Source organism: Ornithorhynchus anatinus, chromosome 5 (assembly GCF_004115215.2).
Source record: "Ornithorhynchus anatinus isolate Pmale09 chromosome 5, mOrnAna1.pri.v4, whole genome shotgun sequence".
NCBI classification, from domain to species: Eukaryota; Metazoa; Chordata; class Mammalia; order Monotremata; family Ornithorhynchidae; genus Ornithorhynchus; species Ornithorhynchus anatinus.
In genome coordinates, this window is record NC_041732.1 from 18,632,931 (window position 1) to 18,645,948 (window position 13,018).

The following is a 13,018-nucleotide window of genomic DNA, read 5'->3' on the forward strand; positions in this document are numbered from 1 at the left end:
ATCCCACCAATAGAGGAAGTATCGGCATATTTTGACAATGTTGAGAGGATGCGAGGCGGAAGAGGAGCTACCGGAGGGAAACAGAAAGGAGCAGGCGGAGAAATAGGAGGAGATCCAGGAGAGCACCAAGTCAAGGAAACCAAGATGGAATCGCGTTCCACAGAGAAGGAAGCGGTATATCGTGTTGAAGGCGGCAGAGGTCGAGGAGGGTCAGGAGCAAGCAGAGCCAATGAGACTTTGGAGAAAGCAGTCTTGGAGTAAAGGGATCAAGAAGAGAGTGGTGGAGAGGAAGTGAGGAAAGCAAATACACAGCCATTTCATCGAGCTTTGGGAGGATAGGGAGGCAGGAGGTTGTGGAGAGCTCTGGAGGAGCCCATGGAATTTAGAGTATGCTTTTTTAGTATTCATTCATTGTCGTATTTATTGAGCGCTTACTATGTGCAGAGCACTGTCCTAAGTGCTTGGAATGTACAATTCAGCAACAGATAGAGACAATCCCTGCCCAACAGGCTCACAGTCTAAACGACGGGCTCAAGGTCTAAACGAAGAGGGGAAAGAAGACTGTAAGCTCATCGTGGGCAGGGAATGTGGCTGTTTATTGTTCTGTCGAACTCTCCCAGGCACTTAGTACAATGCTGTGCACACTATAAGCGCTCAGTAAATACACTTGAATGAATGTGGAAGAGACAGTGCCATTCACTGAGCACTTATTGTGTGCAGGCCACTGGGAAAGTACAACAGACTTGGTAGACGTGTTCCCCACCCACTGAATTTACAGTCTAGAGGGGGAGACGGGCATTAATATTGATCTAAATAATTTTGAGATTGGAACGTAAGTGCGGTGGGGCTGAGGGTGGCGAAAATACCACAGCCCCCACAGAAGAGTAGGACAGTGATGATGATGGTATCTGTTAAGCACTTACTATGTGCCAAGCACTGTTCTAAGCCCTGGGGTAGAGACAAGATAATCAGATTGCCCCTCGTGGGGCTCACATTGTTAATCCCCGTTTAACAGATGAGGTAACTAGAGGCCCAGAGAAGTTAGGTGGCTTGCCCAAGGTCACACAGCAGTCAAGTAGCGGTACCAGGATTAGAACCCATGTCCTGTGACTCCCAAACCCGGGCTCTGTCCACTAAGCTGCACTGAGAGGGAGGGAGAGATTAAAGATAGTGATAGGGATGGGAAGAGAGCGGAAACAAGTGTTTTTAAGATGAGGGAATAGGACCATCGGCAGAGGTGGTGGGGGTTGAGTTAAAGAGCAAGAGATCTTTTGAGAGACAGCTGGGAAGGAGGGGAGAGGGGAGGTGATAATAGATGCAGGGGGTGGTAAGAGAGGGGGATTGTTGGGCGTGTACCCCTCACGGCTTCTATCTTACCAGCTGTATAGAGGACAAGGTCACTGGGGGTGAGGGAAGGCCAGTGGCTTCTGTAAAAACAGCTGAGCAGTCAAAGGGAAACCTCAATTTTGGAAATTGGGAATATTTGGAATTTTCCTCCACTGTCTTCCCCAGTCCCCCAAGCTGTTGATTGCGGCGGGCCGGCCCAGAACCGCTCCGGAACCTCTCTGGGCTCAGCCCAATCAGAATGGGCCCTTCTCCGTGCAAAGAGAGGCCCTGTGGGGCCTTGCTTCCTCCAACCTCTTGCCCAGTTACTGCCACCCTGGGCTTAGGAGATGTACGTAATCCCTGCTTGCACCCAGGGCCCAGAGAAACATTGAGGTCGGGGATAGGATGGTGCTTACAGAATTCCGGAACAGTAAGAAACAGCGTGGATAGAGCTCGGGCTTGGGAGTCAGAGGATCTTCTAATCCCTGCTCTGCCACTCGTCTGCTGTGCGACCTTGGGCCGGTCACTTCACTTCTCTGGGTCTTCAGTTACCCCAGGGGTAAAATAAGGCATGAGACGGTGAACCCTGTTGTGGGACAGGGGCTGTGTCCAACCTGAGTATCTTGCGTCTACTCTCAGCGTTCAATACGGTGCCTGGTAAGCGCCAGTAAGCCTGGGGAGGTGAGTTACTATCACTAATTGTATGGCAGCTAAGCAATTTTTAAAGAGGAGAATGAGCTGGGGCAATTTGTCGTGCTCTGCACCCATCGATGCATAGCTCTGGGCTGGTTAAGATGCGCCTAGCTGCCTTATGTGCCTAGTCTGGTTCAAAGTGCGGCGTTTCTGTAACTTGCAGTGGTCCTCAGGGACTTTGGACCTGCGGTCACTCTCCCGGAGGGAGAAACAGCAAGGCGAGCGGAATAGTAGGTTTAACCCAGCCAGCGACTCAGAAAAGGTCACAGGCCCAGTACATGTAGGAGCACATGATTTCTCTCCCCTTTCAGTCAATCAGTGCCCCTGATCTTCTAATGATGGCATTTGTTAAGCGCTTACTATGTGCAAAGCACTGTTCTAATCGCTAGGGGGATATAAGGTGATCAGGTTGTCCCATGTGGGGCCCACAGTTTCAATCCCTATTATACAGATGAGGTAACTGAGGCACAGAGAAGTACAGTGACTTGTCACACAGCAGACAAGTGGCGGAGATTAGAACCCACAACTTCTGACTCCCAAGCCCAGGCTCTTTCCACTAAACCACGCTGCTTGTCTAGACTGTAAACTCCTCCCGGGCAGGGAACGTGCCTGCTAATTCTGTTGGATTGGACTCTCCCAAGCGTTTGGCTCAGTGCTCCGTGCTCAGTAGCTGCCACGGATTGATCGATGCCCAATTTCAATCTGAGCTAGGACCAGGATTCCTCTTTCCCAGTAATCATAATGGTGTTTGTTAAGAACTTAGCTTGTGCCAAGCACTGTTAATAATAATAATGTTGGTATTTGTTAAGCGCTTACTATGTGCCGAGCACTGTTCTAAGCACTGGGGTAGACATAGGGGAATCAGGTTGTCCCACGTGGGGCTCACAGTCTTAATCCCCATTTTACAGATGAGGGAACTGAGGCACAGAGAAGTTAAGTGATTTGCCCAAAGTCACACAACTGATCACTGGCCAAGCTGGGATTAGAAACCGTGACCTCTGACTCCCAAGCATGTGCTCTTTCCACTGTGCCATGCTGCTTCTCGAGTTGGATAATCAGGTTGAACATAGTCCCTGTCCCACATGGGGCCTACAGTCGTAACCCCCATTTTACAGATGAGGTGACTGAGGCACGGAGCAATGAAGTAACCTGCCTATAGGTCACACGTAGGTAAATGGTGGAACCGGCATTAGAACCCAGGTCCCCGGGCAACCAGGCTCCTGCTCTTATCGCTAGGCCACACTCCCTCTCAATTCGTTGCCCAGAAAGATCGTTGCTCATCATGCAGATTTCAGGTAGCTGAGCTTGTCTACCAGCGGGCAGTCTTTCCATCTGAGGTTTTTCCACAATATCCATTTTTCTGTCCTCTCTGCTTGCAGTCCCTCGATCAATCGATTAATTAGCTGTTAGCATTAATTGAGGGCCTTGTGACAGAGCACTGTACTAGGCGCTTGGGGAGAGCAAGTGAATTAGTAAAATCGATCCTTGCCCTCGAGGACTGTACGTCCTAGCGGTTCGAGCGAACGAATCTCTGCTTGTATGCCTTTGGCTGTGACGCTGTCCCTTCCACTCGAACTCACGACACAAGCTGCCCAAGTGTCCCGCTGTCATCCAGGTTCTTCCTAAGTGCAACCCAGAAAAGTCAAGCTCTAGAAGCTGGTTTTAGAACGTGCTTGGGACTCTATTTGATATTAAGGCTGAAAAAAGACGGCGTTTTGTAGACCACCACTCTCTCAAGGACCCCTCTACATCTGTGGTGGTGTTTTTATATTATTATTTATTATGCGCTTACTATAATCACTATAGTATTATGCGCTTACTATAATCATAGACAGGCACTATGCTAACCGCTGGGGGAGATAGAAGCTAATCAAGTTGGCCCCGGTCTCTGTCCCGCACGAGTCTCCTACTCTTCATCCCCATTTTGCCGATAAGGGAACTGAGGCCTGGAGAGGTGAAGTGACTTGCCCAAGGTCACATCAGACCTTAGAATCTTTCTGGCTCCATCTCACCCCTACATTGCCTCCAAACGGTGGAAATGCCCCCATCTTTTACCTCTTCATAAAGGAGGACCCCTGAACTCTTTCTCTGGGGCATGAACAAGGAGGGTGGATTAGACTACTGATCAACCATAGATAGTTGCAGGTGTTGAAATCCCCCAAAAAGCAAAATCACAACGGGCAAAGGCATCTTCTGCCAGAGTCTAAAAAACTAACCACTGAATTGGAATTCCTGGTAGATAGTGTGGACCCTTAGGGAATTGGAACCAATCAATCAGTGGTATTTCTTGAGCACTTGCTATGTGCAGAACACTGTACTAAGCACTTGGAAGAGTATGGTGCAGCAAAATTAGACACGTTCCCTACCCATAACGAGCTTACACTCTAGGGGGATGATTGAAAGATGGGGCAGGGAGGGAAATCAATGCACTAAAGGGCTGCTGGGGAGGGGTGTTGAGGTGAAGGGGGGGATGTGGTACTGAAGAGGAGGATGAAATAAGCTAATGAGAAAAATCTTCCCAGGACAGGAGGACGACTGTGGAATCTCTGCACGGAGAGACGGAGCGTCAACAGTAAGTAATATTCCCGTGGGAGGAGAAAAGAGTGCAAACTAGAGGGTAACAGGGGAATCAGTCAAATTTACTAAGCACTTAGCGTGTGCAGAACACTCTATTAAGCACTTAAAAGAATATAATAATAATGATATTTGTTAAACGCTTACTGTGTGCCAAGCACTATTCTAAGCACTGGGATAGATACAAGGCTATCAGGTTGTCCCACATGGGGCTCCCAGTCTTAATCCCCATTTTACAGATGAGGTAACTGAGGCGCAGAGAAATTAAGTGACTTGCCCAAAGTCACGCAGCTGACAAGTGGCGGAGCTAGGATTAGAACCCACTTCCTCTGACTTTGAAACCCAGGCTCTCTCCACTAAGCCACGCTGCTTCTTTAAGTATCCCAGAGTTGGTAGACATGTTCCCTGCCTATAGGAAACTTACCGTCTAGAGGGGGAGGCAGATTCATTCATTTAATCGTATTCATTAAGTGCTTACTAAGCGCTTGGGAAAGTAAAATACAACAATAAAGAGTGACAGTCCCTACCCTCGACGAGCTCACGATCTAGAGGTGGGGAGGCAGGCATCGATACAAATGAACAGACATCAATACAAAGAAATAAAATTACATATATTTTATAAGTGCTGTGGGGGAAGAGCAAAGGGAGCAAGTCAGAGCGGCGCAGAAGGGAGTGGGAGATCAGGAAAAGCGGGGCATAGTCTGGGAAGGCCTCTTGGAGGAGATGTGCTTTTAATAAACCTTTGAAGGTGAGGAGAGAGATCGTCTGTAGGATATGAGGAGGGAGGGCGTTTCAAGGCAGAGACAGGACGTGGGTGAGAGGTCGGCGGCGAGATAGACGAGATCGAGGTACGGTGAATAGGCTGGGGCGAGAAGAGCAAAGGGGCTGGTTTGTCCTAGTAAGGTAAGGTAGGAGGGAGCAAGGCGATTAAGTGCTTTAAAGCCGCCGGTGGGGAGTTTCTCTGTAATGTAGGGGTCGAAGGGCAACCACTGGAGGGGCTTGAGGAGTGGAGAGACATAGACTGAAAGGTTTTGGAGAAAAATGAGAAGAGCGGATGTTTAAGGCACAGCAGTTTGGAGGAGAGCCTTGAAGTCCAAGTCCGGAGAAAGTGAAGCAGATCTGGAGAAATCCAGCAGGGTTTCGAGAGAGTGTGAATGTGGTGACTCTCTTGGACAGGGAGGATGGAGGTCACCGTGTCTCCGTGATAGGGACATCGAAGAGGAAAGACATATTTTTGCCATAATGCGTTCAAAGCACCAATAAGGGCATCCATATGGAGGTATATCGAGATGTTCTTTATTCCATTTAGTTTGTTGGGCACGCGGGTTTTTTTTTTTTTCACTTTCTCCATTTCTTTTTGCTGTTCCCATAGTTTCAGTATTTTCCCTTCTCCCAAGGAAGCTGTTTGTGAACAGGAAACATGTCTACCAACTTTGTCATATTGTCCTCTCCCAAGAGTTTAGTACAGTGCACCACATACAGTAAGAGCTCAATAAATACCATTTATACATACCCAAAGGATGTATAAAATATGTGACTGCCCGACCCTACCTTTCAGTTGTAAGCTACGGTGGATAAGTGCAAGGGTTTTGAATTCTCTGTACCCAGCAAGTGCTCAATAAATATGGAACGTGGGCATGAAGTTGGTTCATTTGGTAGCCCTCACTCTTTATCAGGCAGGCCCTCTCTTATCTCTTATGAACAGAACCGGTGAGGCCCCTCAGAATTATTTTTGCACCATATCTCATCCTGGGTGTGAACTCTCCTCACATCCAGAAGTTGAGAGCGTTAGCTCCAGTAATTCGCCCGAAAGTGTGGTTTCAGCTAGAAGATGGAAGAATGAAAAAATCAACCCCCACACCCTCCTCTGTGCAAAGGAGGTCTTTAAATTTGTCTTCTGGTGACTTGATTTCTACCTCAGCCGTCCTCAGAAACTTGTTTGTGTCATGCTGTTTCCTGACCTCACCCTTCCTCACCGTAGGGATGTGCAAACACTCGTATGTCATGTTCGCTAATTTGGGAAAAGTGTCGCAAATGCCTCGACTCCCTAAATGGAGTTGTCAGTGCTTCCCTCAGGTTCTTTACTGTTTCTTTGAGCTTTGACCCCAAGGAGCTCTTGATTAAGCGGGTAAATAGCAAGTTTCTCAGAGGCAGAAAACACGTCTTGTATTACCGTTGCGTTTTCCGAGCCGAACTCTTTGTGTGGAGGACAATTCTCTGTCCCCTTGGTACTGAAGGCGGTTGGTGGATTACCTGATTTTAGCTATTTCCTTCCCCCCTCACCCCCCAATTCCTCATGCCGCCTGTTGTCCATTTTCCCTTAGACTAGCATTTCCATCCAAGGTTTAAAAAAGGAAATTTTCTCTTCGTCAGATGCTCGGTTGAGAAGCTTAATAGGTTAGGAACTGCTGAGATACCTCAATGGGAATTTTAGAATATTCATTCAATCATATCGCTTGAGCATTTACTGTGTGTAGAGTACTGTACTAAATGCTTGGGAGAATAGAACAATGAAAAGACACGTTCCCTGCCCACAATGAGCTTACAGTCTAAAGGAGAAGACAGAAGTTAGTAGAAGTCGTTTATATATAGATACTTTAGTGTTTTGGAGCAGGGAGGGGGAGTTGTTTTACTCCTGCCTTCCCTGCCTCTTCATTGCCATGGATGAGAGGTTTTTTTATTTATTTTTAATGGTATTTAAGCAGTTACTGTATGCCAGACATTATGGTAAGCACTGGGGTAGATATAAAATAATCATATTGGATGCAGTCCATGTCCCCCATAGGGCTCCCAGTCTTAATCCCCATTTTACAGATGAGTAATTTGAGGCACTGACTTGTCCAAGGTCAAACAGTAGACAAGTGGCGGAGCCAAGATTAGAACCCAGGTCCTTCTAATGCCCAGGCCTATGCTCTCTCCACTCCTTTAGTAGGTTCGAAGTGCTTGTTTGGATTTTAATTAAAGACCAAATATAGTTCCTCTGTGGGTGTGAGTTCCTCAGTCTGCTTCACGTAGAGGGGTGTCAGTGTTGGCCAACTCAGTTAAGGGGTGTGTGTGTATGTGGAGCTTGAAGTGTTGATGCTGGCCAACTCAGTTAAGAGGGTGTGTGTGGGTGGGTGGGTTCAGGTGCAAACGTTTGGGTGTTGGAAGTGGCCTGGGGGTTAGTCAAGGTGCACATGTAATAATAATAATAATTGTGGCTTTTGTTAAGCGCTTACTATTCTGTTCTAAGCACTGAGGTAGATAAAAATTAATCAGCTTGGATACAGTCCCTGGCCCACATAGGGCTCACGGTCTTAATCCCCATTTTACAGACGGGAGAACTGAGGCCCGGAGAAGTGAAGTGGTTTGCCCAAGGTCACACTTGTGGGTAGTTGATATGCAGGAGAAGAGAAACCTAACTCTGGAAGCAGACCTGGAATTTCTGCTGAGAGAGAAATGAAGGGAGACCTAGGTTTTGCTTGTAGGAATTGGAATGGTAGAGGCTGTGGAGTTGGGGAATGCTTGAGTCCCGGGTAGGAAAACTTTGGTAAGAAATTTGGTCCGCCCTTCCTTTTAAGCTCTGTCAGAGATCATACTTTTGCAATCAAGGACTTCTTAAATAATGAAGCATGCTTTTGACAAGATGCTACTATTATAGGGCTGAAGGGAAGGCGTTAGATCATATCTTCAGGTTAGAGGAAGAAATTAAAGATAGAAAAAAGCTGAAAAATGTAGGTTTCCCCTTATCCCAGTGGATCAGTAATAATAATTGTGGTATTTAAGCACAAGTGTTACCCTTAAGGGCTCAAGAAATACTGTAGCTTGACCAATAGGCGTCTGCTCAGAACACGTAAACTGGTAGATTGGTAATATAAGGCAGCTAAATAGGTGACCGTGTTATTGACGCTCATTCAGAAGACCCCGGACCTATGATTATCAGCGTATGTGATTGTCCCCAGTTGTTCTAAGCACTGGGGTAAATCAGGCTAATCAGGTTGACCCAAATGGTGCTCACAGTCTTAAAGCCCCATTTTACAGATGAGGTAACTGAAGCACAGAGAACTTGCCCAACAGAGTGACTTGCTCAAGGTCACACAGCAGACAAGTGGCAGAGCTGGGATTAGAACCCACATCCTCTGACTCCCAAGCCAGTGCTCTTTCCTCTATGCCTCGCTGCTTCACCTTTTGGGTCAGTGTTTATAATCAGTAGGAAAAACATAAAATGGAATCTTCTTAGGGCTTGGAGAGGGTAAACAAACGCTGAAAAAGACCCCCCAGGGTAAGGTTAAAATTTAAACCCAATTTCTCAAAGTGTGTTGTTTCTCATTATACACATGTGGGTGAAAACATGACCCCTTATCATTCATTTAGAACTAATAAAGGTTGGGTTTTTATTCCCTCCCTCCCCCCTTCAGTTGAACTGTAAGGAGCTACCTTTCTCTGAGAACCTGCCTGCTTCCTCATCAGTCTTCACAACTCGTTGAGGATGGTAGCAGGATTGAAATGATTTGTCAACCGTTTGAAAATAACAGAATAATAATAATAATTGTGGCATTTGCTAAGCGCTTGCAGTGGGATAGGTACTGTTCTAAGTGCTGGGATAGATGAAAGAGAATAGGGTTGGATACAGTCCCTGACCTACATAGGGCTCACAGTCTTAATTCCCATTTTATAGATGAGGGAATTGAGGCACCAAAGAAAGGAAGTGACTTGCCCAGGGTCACAGAGTAGACAAGTGGATTAGAACCCAGGTCCTTCTGAGTCCCACGCCCTTGCTCTATCCACAAGGCCACACTGCAGAACTGGAAACAACCCAGGAGGTCAAGCTCCCTGTGGGCAGGGAGCGCGTTTACCAACTTGTACTCTCCCAAGTGCTTAGCACAGTGCTCTGCACACAATAGGGGCTCAAGAAATACTGTAGCTTGACTGATAGGCTTCTGCTCGTGCCACGTAAACTGGTAGATTGGTAATATAAGGCAGCCAAATAGGTGACCATGTTCTTGACACTCATTTAGAAGACCCCGGACCTGTGATTATCAGCGTTCGTGATTGTCCCCAGTTGCTTCTTCATCATTGTAAACTGCCTAGCCAATTATGATATTGTTCCACTGAGGACTTACACAGCCTCACCCTCGTGAACTTCTGGTGATGCCACCCAAATCCCTCTGGTGAGATTTCGTGTTCTCAGGCAGTCCGCTTTATTATCAAGCAGCCATTTAGAGATCAACTAACTTAACCTTGGTCTTAAGGAGAGGATCCAGAATTCATTAAAGATGAAATGAAGGTCCCTCCAGCAGGTTAGCGGTACTTGGGAACAGAGTCCAGAAAGCATTCATTCTGAATTCAGTCCCATATAAAAGTAGTGTGGCTTAGTGGAAAGAGCAGGGGCTTGGGAGTCACAGGTCGTGGGTTCTAATCCCGGCTCTGTGACTTGTCTGCTGTGTGACCTTGGGTAAGTCACTTCTCTGTGCCTCAGTTACTTCATCTGTAAAAGGGGAGTTAGGATGTCTGTGTGCAACCCGATTACATTGTATCTACCCCAGTGCTCAGGCACATAGAGCTTAATAAATACCATTTAAAAAAAAAGTAAGCAAGGCGTTTTTGTGGAATTTAGTGCTTTAGGGATTCCGACTTTTCTAAAGAGGCATAGTGGTGTTTTAGCATCGACGTAGAGATGAAGTAACCATCAAGCTGAAATTTGTCTCCCAGGCCCTTTGAAAATTAATAGTGTGTATAAATGGTGTGGCCCAAGAAGCAAACGGGGACTGTTTATCTCATTCCAGGTTAGGTGTCTCTTAAATACTTAAGCGATTACTACTGGAAAGGCAGGTGGATGCGGAGAGAAGGAGGGTGTGAGAGATTGGGAGGCTTTTTCTGAAGGGGGCAGTTTCACTCATTTATTCAAAAAATACTTGTGGAAACAAAATGTTCACGTAAAACTTTTATGCAGATGCAGCAGTAGTCATCTGGAGACCCGTTGGTGAAGTCCTCTAGACTGTAGGGACAGGAAGCATGTCCACCAATTCGGGTAGGTTGTACCCTCCCATCTAGATCACCCATCAAGGGAGTGGGTATAGATGGAGAATAGAAGGGGAACCCTCAAGTGAACCTTGAGGGACTCCCACATTTAGGGGGTGGGAGACAGAGGAGGAGCCCGCGAAAGAGAGTGAGAATGAGCAACCAGAGAGATAGGAAAAGAACCAGGAGAGGATGGCATCAGCGAAGCCAAGGTTGGATAAGGTTTCCGGGAGCAAGGGGGTGGTCCGCAGGGTCTGAGGCAGCTGGGGGGTCGAGGAGGATGAACTAAAGCTTGTCGGATTTGGCAGGAAGATCATCGGTGAGCTTTGAGAGGGTGGTGTTGGCAGAGGGATGGGGACGGAAGCCGGAGTGGAGGGGCTCGAGAGAATCGGAGGAAGGGAAATTGAGACAGCGGGGGTAGACAATTCGCTCAAGGAGTTTGGAGAGGAATGGTAGGAGGGAGATGGGGTGATAACTGGAGGGAGCGTAAGGTCAGAGTGGGGTGAGTAGGTTAGAGGAGACAGGGTATTCAAAAGCAATGGGAAAGAAGCCGTTGGAGAGGGAACAGTTGAAGATGACGGTCGGGAGGGAGGAAGGGAGGGGGCAGGTGTTTTGATAAAGTGCGAAGGAATGGGGTCGGATGCACGGGTGGAAGGGGTGGATTATGAGAGGAGACAGGAGATCTCCTCGAGAAATATATATGGCTGGGTAGAATGGGCGAGTTGAAGAAAAAGAGGGAGGGAAGGATGAAAGAGGTGTTTTAATTTTTCCACTAAAGTAGATAGCCAGGTCATTAGGGACAAGGGATGGGGAAGTGGCGGGGGGGGGAACGACAGGGAATTCGAGGAGGTAGAGAGGGAGAATTTATCCAGGTGTTTGGGTGTGAATTGAAAGACCTATGTGTGGCTGAAGCACCACCCTTGTGTGCATATAAAGATTTTCCTTTTCCACACTGATGCACTTGCAACTTCAGTACATGCATTTAAATCTGCCTCTTGGTCTCCCAATCTTTTTTTTACTTTTTGTCGTCTTTGTTAAGCCCTTACCGTGTGCCAGGAACCATTCTAAGTGCTGGGGTAGCTACAAGCAGATCAGGTCAGACATGGTCCCTGTCCCACATAGGGTTTACAGTCTTAATCCCCGTTTTGCCTATGAGGTAACAGGTCCACACTTGCTCAGAGTCACACTCCCAGGCCTGTGCTCTGTCCCCTAGGCCACACTGCCTCTCATCTTTCTGAAATCTCTGCTCAGAGAATAACCCCCCGTTCCATGCTGGACGCCTACCAAATTGTTATTGTACCTCATTCTCTCTTTAAAACCCTTTTTCTGCCCATCATCTTGTGTATGCCCCAGTTAGCTACATAGCACCCGCTGTCGCCTCCTCACCAGGCCTGCCCTTCGGAGCAGTGACATAATGAGCCCGGCCAGTCTCCTTGCTAATGAGCCTCATTAGTGCACTGCTTCACTGATATTAAGTGTGGATGATGGATCATGCTGGAATAGCTGCTCGAGGTGTCCCCCTTTAGACTGTAAAGTCGTCGTGGGCAGGGAATGTGTCTGTTTATTGTTCTGTTGTACTCCCCAAAGTGCTGAGTACAGTGCTCTGCATACAGTGAGTGCTCAAGAAATGCGATTGAATGAAGGACTCCTAGCTGGATGGGCTTCCGTGGAAGCCCCCTCAGGTATCCAGCACTGCGTGGCCTAGTGGATAGAGCGTGGGTGTCAGAAGGGCCTGGGATCTCATTCCATTTCTTCCACTTGTCTGCTGTGTGACCTTGAACAAGTTACTTCACTTCTCTGGGCCTCAGTTACCTCATCTCTAAAATTCAGTCGTATTTATTGAACGCATACTGTGTGCAAAGTTCGGTACTAAACTGAAGGAAGAGTACAACATGGCAATAAGCAGACATATTGGCTGTCCACATCGAGACTGTCTAGAGGGGGAGACAGATATTAATATACATAAATAATTACAGATATATACGCAAGTGCTGTGGAGCTGAGAGGGGCGATGAATGAAGGAAGCGAGTCAGGGTGACACAGAAAGGAGTGGGAGAAGAGGAAAGGAGGGCTCAGGGAAGGCTTCTTGGAGAAGATAGGCCTTCAGTAAGGCTTTGAAGACATTTTACTTCCTCTATAAAATAGGGAATAAGACTGTAAACTCCATCTGGGACAGGGACTTTGTTCAACCTGCTCTTCTTTATCTCCCCTAGTGCTTGGCACATAGTAAGTGCTTAACAAATACCTAAAAAAAAAAAAAAAAAAGTCTTGATGACCCTTTATTACTCAACTCTAAATGGCCATCTCCTAAAGGACTTGTGGATTTTCTACTTCATCTATCCCCCTAGGGCTTTGTTATGGGCCCCTTAATCCTTATTTGTGTATTTGCTCCCACGGATTCTGCTTTCAGCTCCCAACTATGGGC

The 13,018-nt window shown here is 47.2% G+C and overlaps 1 protein-coding gene across 10 annotated transcripts in view; it reads left to right on the plus strand.

The window, feature by feature from the left end:
• ZFAND6 (zinc finger AN1-type containing 6) overlaps positions 1-13,018 on the plus strand; it is an 86,921-nt gene that overhangs the window by 30,731 nt on the left and 43,172 nt on the right. For 7 of the 10 annotated variants that reach the window (XM_029065546.2, XM_029065543.2, XM_039912287.1 and 4 more), the window contains exon 2: positions 4,542-4,591. The exons of 1 other annotated variant lie outside the window; for it this stretch is intronic. The gene's annotated coding sequence lies outside the window, so the exon portion shown is untranslated. The remainder of the gene's footprint in view (positions 1-4,541; positions 4,592-13,018) is intronic. 2 more of the 10 variants (XM_029065549.2, XM_029065550.2) reach the window with 1 other exon arrangement.